Source organism: Hyperolius riggenbachi, chromosome 3, assembly GCF_040937935.1.
Source record: "Hyperolius riggenbachi isolate aHypRig1 chromosome 3, aHypRig1.pri, whole genome shotgun sequence".
In the NCBI taxonomy this organism is placed as follows: domain Eukaryota; kingdom Metazoa; phylum Chordata; class Amphibia; order Anura; family Hyperoliidae; genus Hyperolius; species Hyperolius riggenbachi.
The window spans coordinates 121,582,043-121,604,309 of NC_090648.1; the positions used below are offsets into that span (position 1 = coordinate 121,582,043).

Genomic DNA, 22,267 nt, shown 5'->3' on the forward strand with positions numbered 1-22,267 from the left:
TTCAACAAGCAAAAGCATTGGTCTCATTCTTTTTGGTCCTCACTCAAAACAAGCTTCCCTTGTTGGGCAATGACAGCTCCTGCGTGTAGCAGTGGCATACTGGCACCCTTTGGCTTGAATGTTTTGGGTCATAGGAGAAAGGTGATTAAAGGAAGCAAAAGGGCAACTATCTCTGCTCCAGGTGAGGCTCGAACTCACAACCTCGGCATTGCTCAACAGATACTGTCTTATAAGTACCGCGCGCTAACCGATTGCGCCACTGGAGCTCCGTTGTTGCTGTTGGGGAGGTGCCTTTATCACCAGGACACTTGGCCTGTGATGCGTAACTCGTTAAAATGAAGCACATGTCATAAATCATTATAAGACCAAGTCAATTGTTTGTTAAGAAGAAAACCGGTAGAAGACAGGGAGCGTTTGTCCAAATCAGCAAGCCAAGGTGACTATTAAGATCATCTCCATAGAGGTGAGTGGACTTCAATGGAGGCTTGACACAGACTAGGAGCACATAATCACACTTTTTTTGTGGTGGTGAGAGAATAGGCCATGAGAGCAGGCTTTGAAAGCCATGAATACCTCTGAAAAGGTGTGAGATCATTCTGGTCTGCTGCTAAATGTGCATGTTCCTACTGCATATAAGGCGATAATAAGGAAAAGCACACCTATCTCAAGTCATGTTTTATCCCCAGCAGGTGCCACTCCTCCAGAGTCGCAATGCAGTCGGCTGAGTTGGGCAGACTACACATGCAGGCATGATGCAGGGAATCCCTGGGGTATTTACTGGGCAAGGCGTATCTTACACACAGCACCCAAAATGACAGATTGAATTTATTATTATAGAAGATATAAATATATATGACAGCAGAGCCGGCCAATTGAGATGTTCACAATTGCGCGTTGCATCTAGCTTTGAAGTGGGTCCGTGAAAATCAGCAGGAAGTGCATTTTGAAGGTGGATTTGCTATGATTTTCCATAGTGTGGTGACATGATAGTGACTTTACATTTCTTTGACCTTTTGTAACGAGATGTGGGATACCCATTGAAAGCCTTGTCGAATTTCAAGTGGACCTGAACTCAGAACGTCCTTTCTGCTCTAAAAGATACGCAACAGCATAACAACCTTTAAACAAGAAACATTTCTTTGTTACAGCTAATAGAAATCCTAAGATAAATCTGCACTGTTTCTACTTCCTGACTGATGGAAGCAGACATATTGTTAACAGGCTGTGCTTTCAAATGAGCTTATCTGCCATTGGCAGTCATGTGACCCAGGGTGATCACCACAACTAGTGATTAGACACAAATGAGGGGGACAGGCTAAAGTCTCTAAATACATACACAGGGCGCATTTCTCTATGTTTTCCTTCTTTCCTGTGCAAGAGTTCTGGTCCACTTTAAAAGCCTTTGGCAGCCATGAGAATCCAAGTCATTTGTATCAGAGTACAATGTGTGTTGGTATGCTACATGTAAGGGCCAAAGAAGGAATGTGCCACCCCAGATGGGACTCGAACCCACAATCCCTGGCTTAGGAGGCCAGTGCCTTATCCATTAGGCCACTGGGGCATGCTGTAGAAGTGCAGCAAGTAGGCTTTTGCTCCACAGAGACTGCACAATGCCTCTTGTAGCAAATGAGTTGCAAATGGACATACTTCTTTTCCTTGTGTTGTGCCATGGATTTTGCAGGTGATATAGCTCTTGCCAGCTTCCTCCACTGCTCTTCAACAAGCAAAAGCATTGGTCTCATTCTTTTTGGTCCTCACTCAAAACAAGCTTCCCTTGTTGGGCAATGACAGCTCCTGCGTGTAGCAGTGGCATACTGGCACCCTTTGGCTTGAATGTTTTGGGTCATAGGAGAAAGGTGATTAAAGGAAGCAAAAGGGCAACTATCTCTGCTCCAGGTGAGGCTCGAACTCACAACCTCAGCATTGCTCAACAGATACTGTCTTATAAGTACCGCGCGCTAACCGATTGCGCCACTGGAGCTCCGTTGCTGCTGTTGGGGAGGTGCCTTTATCACCAGGACACTTGGCCTGTGATGCGTAACTCATTAAAATGAAGCACATGTCATAAATCATTATAAGACCAAGTCAATTGTTTGTTAAGAAGAAAACCGGTAGAAGACAGGGAGCGTTTGTCCAAATCAGCAAGCCAAGGTGACTATTAAGATCATCTCCATAGAGGTGAGTGGACTTCAATGGAGGCTTGACACAGACTAGGAGCACACAATCCAGCGGCGGACTGGCCCGGGGGGACGGGGGATTTTTTCCCCCCAGGCCGCCTCATCCTAATTGATTAGGGCCGGCCCGGTTAGGTAACTGCACCGCAGTCCGCAGCCGTCAGCCGAGAATTGTGTGCGCAGTGCACACAGCCTTTAATATTATGTATGCAGCGGGCGGCCGCTCACTTCAATGCCGGCCCCCTGCCCGCCCCCCCTGTCACAGTGACACACAAGTTACTGGGTGTTCGGGCCGGCCCGGCGGCTCAGAGGCTGAAGATGAATGACGCAGGTGCGCAGTGCCGGGCCGGCTGGCTACTTCTCCGAGTCCGATCTGAATCACGTGGTGTGACGTGGGTGGCCAATGGGAGCCCTGCCCTGGTGCCTGCAGCACGCTGCGTGTATGGTTCACGCTGATGCTCTGGACGTGACTCCGCCCCCCGCCTGGAGTCCTGACCTGGAGCCGTTCATTGCTGCTCAGTGGCTGGCGGCTGCTGTCACTCAGGAGTACGCTGATGGACGTGACTCCGCCCCCCACATGGACCTGGAGCTGCTGCTGAGCCTGCCTGATCCGAATCGTTCATGATCCGGACAACACTATGAGGCATTGCCATTGGCGACCCGACCTGCTGCCTGTCACTTGTGCTGTGACAGGTCACCTGTGGTATAGGCCTGAGAAATTGAGACGTCACGAAGTAAGTTGCCTGTGGTCTGTGGAGGTCTGAAGGAGACAGGTTGCAGAGGAGGTTTTTAAAGATTTTGGTGTTTTGTTTTTGTTTTTTTCTTCTCATTTTCATTTCTATTCTCTGCCCTGGCTCTGATCAGTTTATTTATGACAAGTTCTGACTTTGGCCTGAGGTAACAAATCATGCAATTTGGGCGCCCGCTAGTGCCTGAAGTTTCATGCTTGAGCCGCTATAGAAATATCAGCATGCATTGAGCCGTAATTTGAGCGCAGCCCCCACTACCCAAATTACGGCTCAATGTCGATATTTAGCGGAGCCTGAGAACTTACTTTTTTTTTCTTGCGGTTGGCGGCAGGCAGGGGAGTGGGAGGCAGGCGTCAGACAGGTAGTTTGTGGGGGGAAAGGGGGTTAGGCATCGTGTAAGTAGTTTGTGTGTTGCGGGGAGGGGGTGTTGGCTGTTAAGCATCAGGAAGGAAGTTTGTGTGGAGGTGTTTAGGCGGAAGGTAGCCGGGGGGGGGGGGGGGGAGGAGGAGGAGGATGTGATTACACCTCAGGCAGGTAGTTTGCGGGGGTGCACGCGAGGAGGTGGCGGGGAGCCTTGGGGAATTACGGTGGCCATACATCTGTTGACTTGGCGATCAACCAACTGTTTAGATAATCACTATCAAATTGAATGAAAATTGGTGCTGCCACAAGCATGCCCAATCGACAATTTGACTGATTTCAGGTGGAAATTGGTCAAATCTGAGATTCTGGAAAACTCAGGCCGATGTGGTTGCATCATCCCTCCAAATGTATTATGTGACCCCCGGTGCCTGTGCAGTTATACTTTTACCTGTCCCGCTGTCCTGCAAGTGTCCTTAATGTATTTTCTCAATGGCGCCCCACGTGACTACTGGCATATAGCATGTGGGGTGCGTGTGTGACGTCATTTGGGCTGAGGCTGCCATGAAAAAGGGCCTCTAGTTTGTGTTTTCCCCCCAGGCCGAAAGGTCCCAGTCCTCCCCTGACACAATCACACTTTTTTTGTGGTGGTGAGAGAATAGGCCATGAGAGCAGGCTTTGAAAGCCATGAATACCTCTGAAAAGGTGTGAGATCATTCTGGTCTGCTGCTAAATGTGCATGTTCCTACTGCATATAAGGCGATAATAAGGAAAAGCACACCTATCTCAAGTCATGTTTTATCCCCAGCAGGTGCCACTCCTCCAGAGTCGCAATGCAGTCGGCTGAGTTGGGCAGACTACACATGCAGGCATGATGCAGGGAATCCCTGGGGTATTTACTGGGCAAGGCGTATCTTACACACAGCACCCAAAATGACAGATTGAATTTATTATTATAGAAGATATAAATATATATGACAGCAGAGCCGGCCAATTGAGATGTTCACAATTGCGCGTTGCATCTAGCTTTGAAGTGGGTCCGTGAAAATCAGCAGGAAGTGCATTTTGAAGGTGGATTTGCTATGATTTTCCATAGTGTGGTGACATGATAGTGACTTTACATTTCTTTGACCTTTTGTAACGAGATGTGGGATACCCATTGAAAGCCTTGTCGAATTTCAAGTGGACCTGAACTCAGAACGTCCTTTCTGCTCTAAAAGATACGCAACAGCATAACAACCTTTAAACAAGAAACATTTCTTTGTTACAGCTAATAGAAATCCTAAGATAAATCTGCACTGTTTCTACTTCCTGACTGATGGAAGCAGACATATTGTTAACAGGCTGTGCTTTCAAATGAGCTTATCTGCCATTGGCAGTCATGTGACCCAGGGTGATCACCACAACTAGTGATTAGACACAAATGAGGGGGACAGGCTAAAGTCTCTAAATACATACACAGGGCGCATTTCTCTATGTTTTCCTTCTTTCCTGTGCAAGAGTTCTGGTCCACTTTAAAAGCCTTTGGCAGCCATGAGAATCCAAGTCATTTGTATCAGAGTACAATGTGTGTTGGTATGCTACATGTAAGGGCCAAAGAAGGAATGTGCCACCCCAGATGGGACTCGAACCCACGATCCCTGGCTTAGGAGGCCAGTGCCTTATCCATTAGGCCACTGGGGCATGCTGTAGAAGTGCAGCAAGTAGGCTTTTGCTCCACAGAGACTGCACAATGCCTCTTGTAGCAAATGAGTTGCAAATGGACATACTTCTTTTCCTTGTGTTGTGCCATGGATTTTGCAGGTGATATAGCTCTTGCCAGCTTCCTCCACTGCTCTTCAACAAGCAAAAGCATTGGTCTCATTCTTTTTGGTCCTCACTCAAAACAAGCTTCCCTTGTTGGGCAATGACAGCTCCTGCGTGTAGCAGTGGCATACTGGCACCCTTTGGCTTGAATGTTTTGGGTCATAGGAGAAAGGTGATTAAAGGAAGCAAAAGGGCAACTATCTCTGCTCCAGGTGAGGCTCGAACTCACAACCTCAGCATTGCTCAACAGATACTGTCTTATAAGTACCGCGCGCTAACCGATTGCGCCACTGGAGCTCCGTTGCTGCTGTTGGGGAGGTGTCTTTATCACCAGGACACTTGGCCTGTGATGCGTAACTCGTTAAAATGAAGCACATGTCATAAATCATTATAAGACCAAGTCAATTGTTTGTTAAGAAGAAAACCGGTAGAAGACAGGGAGCGTTTGTCCAAATCAGCAAGCCAAGGTGACTATTAAGATCATCTCCATAGAGGTGAGTGGACTTCAATGGAGGCTTGACACAGACTAGGAGCACACAATCCAGCGGCGGACTGGCCCGGGGGGACGGGGGATTTTTTCCCCCCAGGCCGCCTCATCCTAATTGATTAGGGCCGGCCCGGTTAGGTAACTGCACCGCAGTCCGCAGCCGTCAGCCGAGAATTGTGTGCGCAGTGCACACAGCCTTTAATATTATGTATGCAGCGGGCGGCCGCTCACTTCAATGCCGGCCCCCTGCCCGCCCCCCCTGTCACAGTGACACACAAGTTACTGGGTGTTCGGGCCGGCCCGGCGGCTCAGAGGCTGAAGATGAATGACGCAGGTGCGCAGTGCCGGGCCGGCTGGCTACTTCTCCGAGTCCGATCTGAATCACGTGGTGTGACGTGGGTGGCCAATGGGAGCCCTGCCCTGGTGCCTGCAGCACGCTGCGTGTATGGTTCACGCTGATGCTCTGGACGTGACTCCGCCCCCCGCCTGGAGTCCTGACCTGGAGCCGTTCATTGCTGCTCAGTGGCTGGCGGCTGCTGTCACTCAGGAGTACGCTGATGGACGTGACTCCGCCCCCCACATGGACCTGGAGCTGCTGCTGAGCCTGCCTGATCCGAATCGTTCATGATCCGGACAACACTATGAGGCATTGCCATTGGCGACCCGACCTGCTGCCTGTCACTTGTGCTGTGACAGGTCACCTGTGGTATAGGCCTGAGAAATTGAGACGTCACGAAGTAAGTTGCCTGTGGTCTGTGGAGGTCTGAAGGAGACAGGTTGCAGAGGAGGTTTTTAAAGATTTTGGTGTTTTGTTTTTGTTTTTTTCTTCTCATTTTCATTTCTATTCTCTGCCCTGGCTCTGATCAGTTTATTTATGACAAGTTCTGACTTTGGCCTGAGGTAACAAATCATGCAATTTGGGCGCCCGCTAGTGCCTGAAGTTTCATGCTTGAGCCGCTATAGAAATATCAGCATGCATTGAGCCGTAATTTGAGCGCAGCCCCCACTACCCAAATTACGGCTCAATGTCGATATTTAGCGGAGCCTGAGAACTTACTTTTTTTTTCTTGCGGTTGGCGGCAGGCAGGGGAGTGGGAGGCAGGCGTCAGACAGGTAGTTTGTGGGGGGAAAGGGGGTTAGGCATCGTGTAAGTAGTTTGTGTGTTGCGGGGAGGGGGTGTTGGCTGTTAAGCATCAGGAAGGAAGTTTGTGTGGAGGTGTTTAGGCGGAAGGTAGCCGGGGGGGGGGGGGGAGGAGGAGGAGGATGTGATTACACCTCAGGCAGGTAGTTTGCGGGGGTGCACGCGAGGAGGTGGCGGGGAGCCTTGGGGAATTACGGTGGCCATACATCTGTTGACTTGGCGATCAACCAACTGTTTAGATAATCACTATCAAATTGAATGAAAATTGGTGCTGCCACAAGCATGCCCAATCGACAATTTGACTGATTTCAGGTGGAAATTGGTCAAATCTGAGATTCTGGAAAACTCAGGCCGATGTGGTTGCATCATCCCTCCAAATGTATTATGTGACCCCCGGTGCCTGTGCAGTTATACTTTTACCTGTCCCGCTGTCCTGCAAGTGTCCTTAATGTATTTTCTCAATGGCGCCCCACGTGACTACTGGCATATAGCATGTGGGGTGCGTGTGTGACGTCATTTGGGCTGAGGCTGCCATGAAAAAGGGCCTCTAGTTTGTGTTTTCCCCCCAGGCCGAAAGGTCCCAGTCCTCCCCTGACACAATCACACTTTTTTTGTGGTGGTGAGAGAATAGGCCATGAGAGCAGGCTTTGAAAGCCATGAATACCTCTGAAAAGGTGTGAGATCATTCTGGTCTGCTGCTAAATGTGCATGTTCCTACTGCATATAAGGCGATAATAAGGAAAAGCACACCTATCTCAAGTCATGTTTTATCCCCAGCAGGTGCCACTCCTCCAGAGTCGCAATGCAGTCGGCTGAGTTGGGCAGACTACACATGCAGGCATGATGCAGGGAATCCCTGGGGTATTTACTGGGCAAGGCGTATCTTACACACAGCACCCAAAATGACAGATTGAATTTATTATTATAGAAGATATAAATATATATGACAGCAGAGCCGGCCAATTGAGATGTTCACAATTGCGCGTTGCATCTAGCTTTGAAGTGGGTCCGTGAAAATCAGCAGGAAGTGCATTTTGAAGGTGGATTTGCTATGATTTTCCATAGTGTGGTGACATGATAGTGACTTTACATTTCTTTGACCTTTTGTAACGAGATGTGGGATACCCATTGAAAGCCTTGTCGAATTTCAAGTGGACCTGAACTCAGAACGTCCTTTCTGCTCTAAAAGATACGCAACAGCATAACAACCTTTAAACAAGAAACATTTCTTTGTTACAGCTAATAGAAATCCTAAGATAAATCTGCACTGTTTCTACTTCCTGACTGATGGAAGCAGACATATTGTTAACAGGCTGTGCTTTCAAATGAGCTTATCTGCCATTGGCAGTCATGTGACCCAGGGTGATCACCACAACTAGTGATTAGACACAAATGAGGGGGACAGGCTAAAGTCTCTAAATACATACACAGGGCGCATTTCTCTATGTTTTCCTTCTTTCCTGTGCAAGAGTTCTGGTCCACTTTAAAAGCCTTTGGCAGCCATGAGAATCCAAGTCATTTGTATCAGAGTACAATGTGTGTTGGTATGCTACATGTAAGGGCCAAAGAAGGAATGTGCCACCCCAGATGGGACTCGAACCCACAATCCCTGGCTTAGGAGGCCAGTGCCTTATCCATTAGGCCACTGGGGCATGCTGTAGAAGTGCAGCAAGTAGGCTTTTGCTCCACAGAGACTGCACAATGCCTCTTGTAGCAAATGAGTTGCAAATGGACGTACTTCTTTTCCTTGTGTTGTGCCATGGATTTTGCAGGTGATATAGCTCTTGCCAGCTTCCTCCACTGCTCTTCAACAAGCAAAAGCATTGGTCTCATTCTTTTTGGTCCTCACTCAAAACAAGCTTCCCTTGTTGGGCAATGACAGCTCCTGCGTGTAGCAGTGGCATACTGGCACCCTTTGGCTTGAATGTTTTGGGTCATAGGAGAAAGGTGATTAAAGGAAGCAAAAGGGCAACTATCTCTGCTCCAGGTGAGGCTCGAACTCACAACCTCGGCATTGCTCAACAGATACTGTCTTATAAGTACCGCGCGCTAACCGATTGCGCCACTGGAGCTCCGTTGTTGCTGTTGGGGAGGTGCCTTTATCACCAGGACACTTGGCCTGTGATGCGTAACTCGTTAAAATGAAGCACATGTCATAAATCATTATAAGACCAAGTCAATTGTTTGTTAAGAAGAAAACCGGTAGAAGACAGGGAGCGTTTGTCCAAATCAGCAAGCCAAGGTGACTATTAAGATCATCTCCATAGAGGTGAGTGGACTTCAATGGAGGCTTGACACAGACTAGGAGCACATAATCACACTTTTTTTGTGGTGGTGAGAGAATAGGCCATGAGAGCAGGCTTTGAAAGCCATGAATACCTCTGAAAAGGTGTGAGATCATTCTGGTCTGCTGCTAAATGTGCATGTTCCTACTGCATATAAGGCGATAATAAGGAAAAGCACACCTATCTCAAGTCATGTTTTATCCCCAGCAGGTGCCACTCCTCCAGAGTCGCAATGCAGTCGGCTGAGTTGGGCAGACTACACATGCAGGCATGATGCAGGGAATCCCTGGGGTATTTACTGGGCAAGGCGTATCTTACACACAGCACCCAAAATGACAGATTGAATTTATTATTATAGAAGATATAAATATATATGACAGCAGAGCCGGCCAATTGAGATGTTCACAATTGCGCGTTGCATCTAGCTTTGAAGTGGGTCCGTGAAAATCAGCAGGAAGTGCATTTTGAAGGTGGATTTGCTATGATTTTCCATAGTGTGGTGACATGATAGTGACTTTACATTTCTTTGACCTTTTGTAACGAGATGTGGGATACCCATTGAAAGCCTTGTCGAATTTCAAGTGGACCTGAACTCAGAACGTCCTTTCTGCTCTAAAAGATACGCAACAGCATAACAACCTTTAAACAAGAAACATTTCTTTGTTACAGCTAATAGAAATCCTAAGATAAATCTGCACTGTTTCTACTTCCTGACTGATGGAAGCAGACATATTGTTAACAGGCTGTGCTTTCAAATGAGCTTATCTGCCATTGGCAGTCATGTGACCCAGGGTGATCACCACAACTAGTGATTAGACACAAATGAGGGGGACAGGCTAAAGTCTCTAAATACATACACAGGGCGCATTTCTCTATGTTTTCCTTCTTTCCTGTGCAAGAGTTCTGGTCCACTTTAAAAGCCTTTGGCAGCCATGAGAATCCAAGTCATTTGTATCAGAGTACAATGTGTGTTGGTATGCTACATGTAAGGGCCAAAGAAGGAATGTGCCACCCCAGATGGGACTCGAACCCACAATCCCTGGCTTAGGAGGCCAGTGCCTTATCCATTAGGCCACTGGGGCATGCTGTAGAAGTGCAGCAAGTAGGCTTTTGCTCCACAGAGACTGCACAATGCCTCTTGTAGCAAATGAGTTGCAAATGGACGTACTTCTTTTCCTTGTGTTGTGCCATGGATTTTGCAGGTGATATAGCTCTTGCCAGCTTCCTCCACTGCTCTTCAACAAGCAAAAGCATTGGTCTCATTCTTTTTGGTCCTCACTCAAAACAAGCTTCCCTTGTTGGGCAATGACAGCTCCTGCGTGTAGCAGTGGCATACTGGCACCCTTTGGCTTGAATGTTTTGGGTCATAGGAGAAAGGTGATTAAAGGAAGCAAAAGGGCAACTATCTCTGCTCCAGGTGAGGCTCGAACTCACAACCTCAGCATTGCTCAACAGATACTGTCTTATAAGTACCGCGCGCTAACCGATTGCGCCACTGGAGCTCCGTTGCTGCTGTTGGGGAGGTGCCTTTATCACCAGGACACTTGGCCTGTGATGCGTAACTCGTTAAAATGAAGCACATGTCATAAATCATTATAAGACCAAGTCAATTGTTTGTTAAGAAGAAAACCGGTAGAAGACAGGGAGCGTTTGTCCAAATCAGCAAGCCAAGGTGACTATTAAGATCATCTCCATAGAGGTGAGTGGACTTCAATGGAGGCTTGACACAGACTAGGAGCACACAATCCAGCGGCGGACTGGCCCGGGGGGACGGGGGATTTTTTCCCCCCAGGCCGCCTCATCCTAATTGATTAGGGCCGGCCCGGTTAGGTAACTGCACCGCAGTCCGCAGCCGTCAGCCGAGAATTGTGTGCGCAGTGCACACAGCCTTTAATATTATGTATGCAGCGGGCGGCCGCTCACTTCAATGCCGGCCCCCTGCCCGCCCCCCTTGTCACAGTGACACACAAGTTACTGGGTGTTCGGGCCGGCCCGGCGGCTCAGAGGCTGAAGATGAATGACGCAGGTGCGCAGTGCCGGGCCGGCTGGCTACTTCTCCGAGTCCGATCTGAATCACGTGGTGTGACGTGGGTGGCCAATGGGAGCCCTGCCCTGGTGCCTGCAGCACGCTGCGTGTATGGTTCACGCTGATGCTCTGGACGTGACTCCGCCCCCCGCCTGGAGTCCTGACCTGGAGCCGTTCATTGCTGCTCAGTGGCTGGCGGCTGCTGTCACTCAGGAGTACGCTGATGGACGTGACTCCGCCCCCCACATGGACCTGGAGCTGCTGCTGAGCCTGCCTGATCCGAATCGTTCATGATCCGGACAACACTATGAGGCATTGCCATTGGCGACCCGACCTGCTGCCTGTCACTTGTGCTGTGACAGGTCACCTGTGGTATAGGCCTGAGAAATTGAGACGTCACGAAGTAAGTTGCCTGTGGTCTGTGGAGGTCTGAAGGAGACAGGTTGCAGAGGAGGTTTTTAAAGATTTTGGTGTTTTGTTTTTGTTTTTTTCTTCTCATTTTCATTTCTATTCTCTGCCCTGGCTCTGATCAGTTTATTTATGACAAGTTCTGACTTTGGCCTGAGGTAACAAATCATGCAATTTGGGCGCCCGCTAGTGCCTGAAGTTTCATGCTTGAGCCGCTATAGAAATATCAGCATGCATTGAGCCGTAATTTGAGCGCAGCCCCCACTACCCAAATTACGGCTCAATGTCGATATTTAGCGGAGCCTGAGAACTTACTTTTTTTTTCTTGCGGTTGGCGGCAGGCAGGGGAGTGGGAGGCAGGCGTCAGACAGGTAGTTTGTGGGGGGAAAGGGGGTTAGGCATCGTGTAAGTAGTTTGTGTGTTGCGGGGAGGGGGTGTTGGCTGTTAAGCATCAGGAAGGAAGTTTGTGTGGAGGTGTTTAGGCGGAAGGTAGCCGGGGGGGGGGGGGGGAGGAGGAGGAGGATGTGATTACACCTCAGGCAGGTAGTTTGCGGGGGTGCACGCGAGGAGGTGGCGGGGAGCCTTGGGGAATTACGGTGGCCATACATCTGTTGACTTGGCGATCAACCAACTGTTTAGATAATCACTATCAAATTGAATGAAAATTGGTGCTGCCACAAGCATGCCCAATCGACAATTTGACTGATTTCAGGTGGAAATTGGTCAAATCTGAGATTCTGGAAAACTCAGGCCGATGTGGTTGCATCATCCCTCCAAATGTATTATGTGACCCCCGGTGCCTGTGCAGTTATACTTTTACCTGTCCCGCTGTCCTGCAAGTGTCCTTAATGTATTTTCTCAATGGCGCCCCACGTGACTACTGGCATATAGCATGTGGGGTGCGTGTGTGACGTCATTTGGGCTGAGGCTGCCATGAAAAAGGGCCTCTAGTTTGTGTTTTCCCCCCAGGCCGAAAGGTCCCAGTCCTCCCCTGACACAATCACACTTTTTTTGTGGTGGTGAGAGAATAGGCCATGAGAGCAGGCTTTGAAAGCCATGAATACCTCTGAAAAGGTGTGAGATCATTCTGGTCTGCTGCTAAATGTGCATGTTCCTACTGCATATAAGGCGATAATAAGGAAAAGCACACCTATCTCAAGTCATGTTTTATCCCCAGCAGGTGCCACTCCTCCAGAGTCGCAATGCAGTCGGCTGAGTTGGGCAGACTACACATGCAGGCATGATGCAGGGAATCCCTGGGGTATTTACTGGGCAAGGCGTATCTTACACACAGCACCCAAAATGACAGATTGAATTTATTATTATAGAAGATATAAATATATATGACAGCAGAGCCGGCCAATTGAGATGTTCACAATTGCGCGTTGCATCTAGCTTTGAAGTGGGTCCGTGAAAATCAGCAGGAAGTGCATTTTGAAGGTGGATTTGCTATGATTTTCCATAGTGTGGTGACATGATAGTGACTTTACATTTCTTTGACCTTTTGTAACGAGATGTGGGATACCCATTGAAAGCCTTGTCGAATTTCAAGTGGACCTGAACTCAGAACGTCCTTTCTGCTCTAAAAGATACGCAACAGCATAACAACCTTTAAACAAGAAACATTTCTTTGTTACAGCTAATAGAAATCCTAAGATAAATCTGCACTGTTTCTACTTCCTGACTGATGGAAGCAGACATATTGTTAACAGGCTGTGCTTTCAAATGAGCTTATCTGCCATTGGCAGTCATGTGACCCAGGGTGATCACCACAACTAGTGATTAGACACAAATGAGGGGGACAGGCTAAAGTCTCTAAATACATACACAGGGCGCATTTCTCTATGTTTTCCTTCTTTCCTGTGCAAGAGTTCTGGTCCACTTTAAAAGCCTTTGGCAGCCATGAGAATCCAAGTCATTTGTATCAGAGTACAATGTGTGTTGGTATGCTACATGTAAGGGCCAAAGAAGGAATGTGCCACCCCAGATGGGACTCGAACCCACAATCCCTGGCTTAGGAGGCCAGTGCCTTATCCATTAGGCCACTGGGGCATGCTGTAGAAGTGCAGCAAGTAGGCTTTTGCTCCACAGAGACTGCACAATGCCTCTTGTAGCAAATGAGTTGCAAATGGACGTACTTCTTTTCCTTGTGTTGTGCCATGGATTTTGCAGGTGATATAGCTCTTGCCAGCTTCCTCCACTGCTCTTCAACAAGCAAAAGCATTGGTCTCATTCTTTTTGGTCCTCACTCAAAACAAGCTTCCCTTGTTGGGCAATGACAGCTCCTGCGTGTAGCAGTGGCATACTGGCACCCTTTGGCTTGAATGTTTTGGGTCATAGGAGAAAGGTGATTAAAGGAAGCAAAAGGGCAACTATCTCTGCTCCAGGTGAGGCTCGAACTCACAACCTCGGCATTGCTCAACAGATACTGTCTTATAAGTACCGCGCGCTAACCGATTGCGCCACTGGAGCTCCGTTGTTGCTGTTGGGGAGGTGCCTTTATCACCAGGACACTTGGCCTGTGATGCGTAACTCGTTAAAATGAAGCACATGTCATAAATCATTATAAGACCAAGTCAATTGTTTGTTAAGAAGAAAACCGGTAGAAGACAGGGAGCGTTTGTCCAAATCAGCAAGCCAAGGTGACTATTAAGATCATCTCCATAGAGGTGAGTGGACTTCAATGGAGGCTTGACACAGACTAGGAGCACATAATCACACTTTTTTTGTGGTGGTGAGAGAATAGGCCATGAGAGCAGGCTTTGAAAGCCATGAATACCTCTGAAAAGGTGTGAGATCATTCTGGTCTGCTGCTAAATGTGCATGTTCCTACTGCATATAAGGCGATAATAAGGAAAAGCACACCTATCTCAAGTCATGTTTTATCCCCAGCAGGTGCCACTCCTCCAGAGTCGCAATGCAGTCGGCTGAGTTGGGCAGACTACACATGCAGGCATGATGCAGGGAATCCCTGGGGTATTTACTGGGCAAGGCGTATCTTACACACAGCACCCAAAATGACAGATTGAATTTATTATTATAGAAGATATAAATATATATGACAGCAGAGCCGGCCAATTGAGATGTTCACAATTGCGCGTTGCATCTAGCTTTGAAGTGGGTCCGTGAAAATCAGCAGGAAGTGCATTTTGAAGGTGGATTTGCTATGATTTTCCATAGTGTGGTGACATGATAGTGACTTTACATTTCTTTGACCTTTTGTAACGAGATGTGGGATACCCATTGAAAGCCTTGTCGAATTTCAAGTGGACCTGAACTCAGAACGTCCTTTCTGCTCTAAAAGATACGCAACAGCATAACAACCTTTAAACAAGAAACATTTCTTTGTTACAGCTAATAGAAATCCTAAGATAAATCTGCACTGTTTCTACTTCCTGACTGATGGAAGCAGACATATTGTTAACAGGCTGTGCTTTCAAATGAGCTTATCTGCCATTGGCAGTCATGTGACCCAGGGTGATCACCACAACTAGTGATTAGACACAAATGAGGGGGACAGGCTAAAGTCTCTAAATACATACACAGGGCGCATTTCTCTATGTTTTCCTTCTTTCCTGTGCAAGAGTTCTGGTCCACTTTAAAAGCCTTTGGCAGCCATGAGAATCCAAGTCATTTGTATCAGAGTACAATGTGTGTTGGTATGCTACATGTAAGGGCCAAAGAAGGAATGTGCCACCCCAGATGGGACTCGAACCCACAATCCCTGGCTTAGGAGGCCAGTGCCTTATCCATTAGGCCACTGGGGCATGCTGTAGAAGTGCAGCAAGTAGGCTTTTGCTCCACAGAGACTGCACAATGCCTCTTGTAGCAAATGAGTTGCAAATGGACGTACTTCTTTTCCTTGTGTTGTGCCATGGATTTTGCAGGTGATATAGCTCTTGCCAGCTTCCTCCACTGCTCTTCAACAAGCAAAAGCATTGGTCTCATTCTTTTTGGTCCTCACTCAAAACAAGCTTCCCTTGTTGGGCAATGACAGCTCCTGCGTGTAGCAGTGGCATACTGGCACCCTTTGGCTTGAATGTTTTGGGTCATAGGAGAAAGGTGATTAAAGGAAGCAAAAGGGCAACTATCTCTGCTCCAGGTGAGGCTCGAACTCACAACCTCAGCATTGCTCAACAGATACTGTCTTATAAGTACCGCGCGCTAACCGATTGCGCCACTGGAGCTCCGTTGCTGCTGTTGGGGAGGTGCCTTTATCACCAGGACACTTGGCCTGTGATGCGTAACTCGTTAAAATGAAGCACATGTCATAAATCATTATAAGACCAAGTCAATTGTTTGTTAAGAAGAAAACCGGTAGAAGACAGGGAGCGTTTGTCCAAATCAGCAAGCCAAGGTGACTATTAAGATCATCTCCATAGAGGTGAGTGGACTTCAATGGAGGCTTGACACAGACTAGGAGCACACAATCCAGCGGCGGACTGGCCCGGGGGGACGGGGGATTTTTTCCCCCCAGGCCGCCTCATCCTAATTGATTAGGGCCGGCCCGGTTAGGTAACTGCACCGCAGTCCGCAGCCGTCAGCCGAGAATTGTGTGCGCAGTGCACACAGCCTTTAATATTATGTATGCAGCGGGCGGCCGCTCACTTCAATGCCGGCCCCCTGCCCGCCCCCCCTGTCACAGTGACACACAAGTTACTGGGTGTTCGGGCCGGCCCGGCGGCTCAGAGGCTGAAGATGAATGACGCAGGTGCGCAGTGCCGGGCCGGCTGGCTACTTCTCCGAGTCCGATCTGAATCACGTGGTGTGACGTGGGTGGCCAATGGGAGCCCTGCCCTGGTGCCTGCAGCACGCTGCGTGTATGGTTCACGCTGATGCTCTGGACGTGACTCCGCCCCCCGCCTGGAGTCCTGACCTGGAGCCGTTCATTGCTGCTCAGTGGCTGGCGGCTGCTGTCACTCAGGAGTACGCTGATGGACGTGACTCCGCCCCCCACATGGACCTGGAGCTGCTGCTGAGCCTGCCTGATCCGAATCGTTCATGATCCGGACAACACTATGAGGCATTGCCATTGGCGACCCGACCTGCTGCCTGTCACTTGTGCTGTGACAGGTCACCTGTGGTATAGGCCTGAGAAATTGAGACGTCACGAAGTAAGTTGCCTGTGGTCTGTGGAGGTCTGAAGGAGACAGGTTGCAGAGGAGGTTTTTAAAGATTTTGGTGTTTTGTTTTTGTTTTTTTCTTCTCATTTTCATTTCTATTCTCTGCCCTGGCTCTGATCAGTTTATTTATGACAAGTTCTGACTTTGGCCTGAGGTAACAAATCATGCAATTTGGGCGCCCGCTAGTGCCTGAAGTTTCATGCTTGAGCCGCTATAGAAATATCAGCATGCATTGAGCCGTAATTTGAGCGCAGCCCCCACTACCCAAATTACGGCTCAATGTCGATATTTAGCGGAGCCTGAGAACTTACTTTTTTTTTCTTGCGGTTGGCGGCAGGCAGGGGAGTGGGAGGCAGGCGTCAGACAGGTAGTTTGTGGGGGGAAAGGGGGTTAGGCATCGTGTAAGTAGTTTGTGTGTTGCGGGGAGGGGGTGTTGGCTGTTAAGCATCAGGAAGGAAGTTTGTGTGGAGGTGTTTAGGCGGAAGGTAGCCGGGGGGGGGGGGGGAGGAGGAGGAGGATGTGATTACACCTCAGGCAGGTAGTTTGCGGGGGTGCACGCGAGGAGGTGGCGGGGAGCCTTGGGGAATTACGGTGGCCATACATCTGTTGACTTGGCGATCAACCAACTGTTTAGATAATCACTATCAAATTGAATGAAAATTGGTGCTGCCACAAGCATGCCCAATCGACAATTTGACTGATTTCAGGTGGAAATTGGTCAAATCTGAGATTCTGGAAAACTCAGGCCGATGTGGTTGCATCATCCCTCCAAATGTATTATGTGACCCCCGGTGCCTGTGCAGTTATACTTTTACCTGTCCCGCTGTCCTGCAAGTGTCCTTAATGTATTTTCTCAATGGCGCCCCACGTGACTACTGGCATATAGCATGTGGGGTGCGTGTGTGACGTCATTTGGGCTGAGGCTGCCATGAAAAAGGGCCTCTAGTTTGTGTTTTCCCCCCAGGCCGAAAGGTCCCAGTCCTCCCCTGACACAATCACACTTTTTTTGTGGTGGTGAGAGAATAGGCCATGAGAGCAGGCTTTGAAAGCCATGAATACCTCTGAAAAGGTGTGAGATCATTCTGGTCTGCTGCTAAATGTGCATGTTCCTACTGCATATAAGGCGATAATAAGGAAAAGCACACCTATCTCAAGTCATGTTTTATCCCCAGCAGGTGCCACTCCTCCAGAGTCGCAATGCAGTCGGCTGAGTTGGGCAGACTACACATGCAGGCATGATGCAGGGAATCCCTGGGGTATTTACTGGGCAAGGCGTATCTTACACACAGCACCCAAAATGACAGATTGAATTTATTATTATAGAAGATATAAATATATATGACAGCAGAGCCGGCCAATTGAGATGTTCACAATTGCGCGTTGCATCTAGCTTTGAAGTGGGTCCGTGAAAATCAGCAGGAAGTGCATTTTGAAGGTGGATTTGCTATGATTTTCCATAGTGTGGTGACATGATAGTGACTTTACATTTCTTTGACCTTTTGTAACGAGATGTGGGATACCCATTGAAAGCCTTGTCGAATTTCAAGTGGACCTGAACTCAGAACGTCCTTTCTGCTCTAAAAGATACGCAACAGCATAACAACCTTTAAACAAGAAACATTTCTTTGTTACAGCTAATAGAAATCCTAAGATAAATCTGCACTGTTTCTACTTCCTGACTGATGGAAGCAGACATATTGTTAACAGGCTGTGCTTTCAAATGAGCTTATCTGCCATTGGCAGTCATGTGACCCAGGGTGATCACCACAACTAGTGATTAGACACAAATGAGGGGGACAGGCTAAAGTCTCTAAATACATACACAGGGCGCATTTCTCTATGTTTTCCTTCTTTCCTGTGCAAGAGTTCTGGTCCACTTTAAAAGCCTTTGGCAGCCATGAGAATCCAAGTCATTTGTATCAGAGTACAATGTGTGTTGGTATGCTACATGTAAGGGCCAAAGAAGGAATGTGCCACCCCAGATGGGACTCGAACCCACAATCCCTGGCTTAGGAGGCCAGTGCCTTATCCATTAGGCCACTGGGGCATGCTGTAGAAGTGCAGCAAGTAGGCTTTTGCTCCACAGAGACTGCACAATGCCTCTTGTAGCAAATGAGTTGCAAATGGACGTACTTCTTTTCCTTGTGTTGTGCCATGGATTTTGCAGGTGATATAGCTCTTGCCAGCTTCCTCCACTGCTCTTCAACAAGCAAAAGCATTGGTCTCATTCTTTTTGGTCCTCACTCAAAACAAGCTTCCCTTGTTGGGCAATGACAGCTCCTGCGTGTAGCAGTGGCATACTGGCACCCTTTGGCTTGAATGTTTTGGGTCATAGGAGAAAGGTGATTAAAGGAAGCAAAAGGGCAACTATCTCTGCTCCAGGTGAGGCTTGAACTCACAACCTCGGCATTGCTCAACAGATACTGTCTTATAAGTACCGCGCGCTAACCGATTGCGCCACTGGAGCTCCGTTGCTGCTGTTGGGGAGGTGCCTTTATCACCAGGACACTTGGCCTGTGATGCGTAACTCGTTAAAATGAAGCACATGTCATAAATCATTATAAGACCAAGTCAATTGTTTGTTAAGAAGAAAACCGGTAGAAGACAGGGAGCGTTTGTCCAAATCAGCAAGCCAAGGTGACTATTAAGATCATCTCCATAGAGGTGAGTGGACTTCAATGGAGGCTTGACACAGACTAGGAGCACACAATCCAGCGGCGGACTGGCCCGGGGGGACGGGGGATTTTTTCCCCCCAGGCCGCCTCATCCTAATTGATTAGGGCCGGCCCGGTTAGGTAACTGCACCGCAGTCCGCAGCCGTCAGCCGAGAATTGTGTGCGCAGTGCACACAGCCTTTAATATTATGTATGCAGCGGGCGGCCGCTCACTTCAATGCCGGCCCCCTGCCCGCCCCCCCTGTCACAGTGACACACAAGTTACTGGGTGTTCGGGCCGGCCCGGCGGCTCAGAGGCTGAAGATGAATGACGCAGGTGCGCAGTGCCGGGCCGGCTGGCTACTTCTCCGAGTCCGATCTGAATCACGTGGTGTGACGTGGGTGGCCAATGGGAGCCCTGCCCTGGTGCCTGCAGCACGCTGCGTGTATGGTTCACGCTGATGCTCTGGACGTGACTCCGCCCCCCGCCTGGAGTCCTGACCTGGAGCCGTTCATTGCTGCTCAGTGGCTGGCGGCTGCTGTCACTCAGGAGTACGCTGATGGACGTGACTCCGCCCCCCACATGGACCTGGAGCTGCTGCTGAGCCTGCCTGATCCGAATCGTTCATGATCCGGACAACACTATGAGGCATTGCCATTGGCGACCCGACCTGCTGCCTGTCACTTGTGCTGTGACAGGTCACCTGTGGTATAGGCCTGAGAAATTGAGACGTCACGAAGTAAGTTGCCTGTGGTCTGTGGAGGTCTGAAGGAGACAGGTTGCAGAGGAGGTTTTTAAAGATTTTGGTGTTTTGTTTTTGTTTTTTTCTTCTCATTTTCATTTCTATTCTCTGCCCTGGCTCTGATCAGTTTATTTATGACAAGTTCTGACTTTGGCCTGAGGTAACAAATCATGCAATTTGGGCGCCCGCTAGTGCCTGAAGTTTCATGCTTGAGCCGCTATAGAAATATCAGCATGCATTGAGCCGTAATTTGAGCGCAGCCCCCACTACCCAAATTACGGCTCAATGTCGATATTTAGCGGAGCCTGAGAACTTACTTTTTTTTTCTTGCGGTTGGCGGCAGGCAGGGGAGTGGGAGGCAGGCGTCAGACAGGTAGTTTGTGGGGGGAAAGGGGGTTAGGCATCGTGTAAGTAGTTTGTGTGTTGCGGGGAGGGGGTGTTGGCTGTTAAGCATCAGGAAGGAAGTTTGTGTGGAGGTGTTTAGGCGGAAGGTAGCCGGGGGGGGGGGGGGGAGGAGGAGGAGGATGTGATTACACCTCAGGCAGGTAGTTTGCGGGGGTGCACGCGAGGAGGTGGCGGGGAGCCTTGGGGAATTACGGTGGCCATACATCTGTTGACTTGGCGATCAACCAACTGTTTAGATAATCACTATCAAATTGAATGAAAATTGGTGCTGCCACAAGCATGCCCAATCGACAATTTGACTGATTTCAGGTGGAAATTGGTCAAATCTGAGATTCTGGAAAACTCAGGCCGATGTGGTTGCATCATCCCTCCAAATGTATTATGTGACCCCCGGTGCCTGTGCAGTTATACTTTTACCTGTCCCGCTGTCCTGCAAGTGTCCTTAATGTATTTTCTCAATGGCGCCCCACGTGACTACTGGCATATAGCATGTGGGGTGCGTGTGTGACGTCATTTGGGCTGAGGCTGCCATGAAAAAGGGCCTCTAGTTTGTGTTTTCCCCCCAGGCCGAAAGGTCCCAGTCCTCCCCTGACACAATCACACTTTTTTTGTGGTGGTGAGAGAATAGGCCATGAGAGCAGGCTTTGAAAGCCATGAATACCTCTGAAAAGGTGTGAGATCATTCTGGTCTGCTGCTAAATGTGCATGTTCCTACTGCATATAAGGCGATAATAAGGAAAAGCACACCTATCTCAAGTCATGTTTTATCCCCAGCAGGTGCCACTCCTCCAGAGTCGCAATGCAGTCGGCTGAGTTGGGCAGACTACACATGCAGGCATGATGCAGGGAATCCCTGGGGTATTTACTGGGGAAGGCGTATCTTACACACAGCACCCAAAATGACAGATTGAATTTATTATTATAGAAGATATAAATATATATGACAGCAGAGCCGGCCAATTGAGATGTTCACAATTGCGCGTTGCATCTAGCTTTGAAGTGGGTCCGTGAAAATCAGCAGGAAGTGCATTTTGAAGGTGGATTTGCTATGATTTTCCATAGTGTGGTGGACTATTCCTGGGGGTAAAGCATGGGGAAAGAATGGATCCGCAGTGACTCTAATGTGCCTAGAAAATAGCCCTGTATATGTGCCTTTAAATATATGTGACTGACATTCTGCAACTAAGAAAATATAATTACTTGCTTCTCAGGAATTGAGGGGACTGCCGATTGAATGGTATGATCTGAAGTCACAATTTGAGGGAACAATATCTATGCCGGACAGGCAGCCTAAGTGCTGTCATATAATGGAAAATTTGACTGCAAGAAAGGCTACAGTGACATGTGGAATGTGTGCTTCCAGTATCTCATGACAATCTATGAGTATGTTTATTAGATATAAGCTTCCTAATTGCCCCACTAATGAATCCTGCTAAATGCTCTTGCTGTCTGAGGAGAAAGCTATCTGTATGGTGCTGCTATGCAATGTAAAGTATCCAGCCAAATCCCCTACTATGCCCGCCTCCTGAAGGAGTTGGTTATCTGAATGGTGAGTGACAGGGCGAAAGAAAGGTGGGCGGAGCCAAGGCGGATACAAAGGAAGGGCTGTTAGCAGCTATGGACACACCCTGATGAAACGCCCAATGGGGGCGTGAAACGCGTCGGTGGGCGGAGCTACAACTGGTGCGTGTGACGCAGCTCTTCCTCACACACGCTGTCTATGGACTCCTGGGCTGGCGTCCTCCTACTTGCCGGTGTGCGCTGCAGTGAGGGGTCTTGTCGCATGACCCCAACACACGTCTGAGCAGGTCCAGAAACGGACATCACTTCTGTGCCCAGGAGCTTGATTCAACCAACTGTGATGCGACTGAACGGGTGAGATCGTTTATGACTGCCTCCCAAATGC

The 22,267-nt window shown here is 48.7% G+C and overlaps 15 non-coding genes across 15 annotated transcripts; all 15 read right to left on the reverse strand.

Annotated features, from left to right (window-relative positions):
- Positions 1-173: 173 nt before the first annotated feature.
- Positions 174-266, reverse strand: TRNAI-UAU (transfer RNA isoleucine (anticodon UAU)). The gene is given in 2 exon segments: positions 174-209; positions 229-266. It is a non-coding gene; the product is annotated as a tRNA-Ile (tRNA).
- A 1,222-nt stretch (positions 267-1,488) lies between these two features.
- Positions 1,489-1,561, reverse strand: TRNAR-CCU (transfer RNA arginine (anticodon CCU)). Its single transcript has one exon. It is a non-coding gene; the product is annotated as a tRNA-Arg (tRNA).
- A 327-nt stretch (positions 1,562-1,888) lies between these two features.
- TRNAI-UAU (transfer RNA isoleucine (anticodon UAU)) lies at positions 1,889-1,981 on the reverse strand. Its single transcript is given in 2 exon segments — positions 1,889-1,924; positions 1,944-1,981. It is a non-coding gene; the product is annotated as a tRNA-Ile (tRNA).
- A 2,912-nt stretch (positions 1,982-4,893) lies between these two features.
- TRNAR-CCU (transfer RNA arginine (anticodon CCU)) lies at positions 4,894-4,966 on the reverse strand. Its single transcript has one exon. It is a non-coding gene; the product is annotated as a tRNA-Arg (tRNA).
- A 327-nt stretch (positions 4,967-5,293) lies between these two features.
- On the reverse strand, positions 5,294-5,386 carry TRNAI-UAU (transfer RNA isoleucine (anticodon UAU)). The gene is given in 2 exon segments: positions 5,294-5,329; positions 5,349-5,386. It is a non-coding gene; the product is annotated as a tRNA-Ile (tRNA).
- A 2,910-nt stretch (positions 5,387-8,296) lies between these two features.
- Positions 8,297-8,369, reverse strand: TRNAR-CCU (transfer RNA arginine (anticodon CCU)). Its single transcript has one exon. It is a non-coding gene; the product is annotated as a tRNA-Arg (tRNA).
- A 327-nt stretch (positions 8,370-8,696) lies between these two features.
- Positions 8,697-8,789, reverse strand: TRNAI-UAU (transfer RNA isoleucine (anticodon UAU)). The gene is given in 2 exon segments: positions 8,697-8,732; positions 8,752-8,789. It is a non-coding gene; the product is annotated as a tRNA-Ile (tRNA).
- Positions 8,790-10,011: 1,222 nt separating this feature from the next.
- On the reverse strand, positions 10,012-10,084 carry TRNAR-CCU (transfer RNA arginine (anticodon CCU)). Its single transcript has one exon. It is a non-coding gene; the product is annotated as a tRNA-Arg (tRNA).
- A 327-nt stretch (positions 10,085-10,411) lies between these two features.
- TRNAI-UAU (transfer RNA isoleucine (anticodon UAU)) lies at positions 10,412-10,504 on the reverse strand. Its single transcript is given in 2 exon segments — positions 10,412-10,447; positions 10,467-10,504. It is a non-coding gene; the product is annotated as a tRNA-Ile (tRNA).
- Positions 10,505-13,415: 2,911 nt separating this feature from the next.
- Positions 13,416-13,488, reverse strand: TRNAR-CCU (transfer RNA arginine (anticodon CCU)). The gene has a single exon. It is a non-coding gene; the product is annotated as a tRNA-Arg (tRNA).
- Positions 13,489-13,815: 327 nt separating this feature from the next.
- On the reverse strand, positions 13,816-13,908 carry TRNAI-UAU (transfer RNA isoleucine (anticodon UAU)). The gene is given in 2 exon segments: positions 13,816-13,851; positions 13,871-13,908. It is a non-coding gene; the product is annotated as a tRNA-Ile (tRNA).
- A 1,222-nt stretch (positions 13,909-15,130) lies between these two features.
- TRNAR-CCU (transfer RNA arginine (anticodon CCU)) lies at positions 15,131-15,203 on the reverse strand. Its single transcript has one exon. It is a non-coding gene; the product is annotated as a tRNA-Arg (tRNA).
- A 327-nt stretch (positions 15,204-15,530) lies between these two features.
- TRNAI-UAU (transfer RNA isoleucine (anticodon UAU)) lies at positions 15,531-15,623 on the reverse strand. The gene is given in 2 exon segments: positions 15,531-15,566; positions 15,586-15,623. It is a non-coding gene; the product is annotated as a tRNA-Ile (tRNA).
- A 2,910-nt stretch (positions 15,624-18,533) lies between these two features.
- On the reverse strand, positions 18,534-18,606 carry TRNAR-CCU (transfer RNA arginine (anticodon CCU)). Its single transcript has one exon. It is a non-coding gene; the product is annotated as a tRNA-Arg (tRNA).
- A 327-nt stretch (positions 18,607-18,933) lies between these two features.
- Positions 18,934-19,026, reverse strand: TRNAI-UAU (transfer RNA isoleucine (anticodon UAU)). Its single transcript is given in 2 exon segments — positions 18,934-18,969; positions 18,989-19,026. It is a non-coding gene; the product is annotated as a tRNA-Ile (tRNA).
- Positions 19,027-22,267: the final 3,241 nt, after the last annotated feature.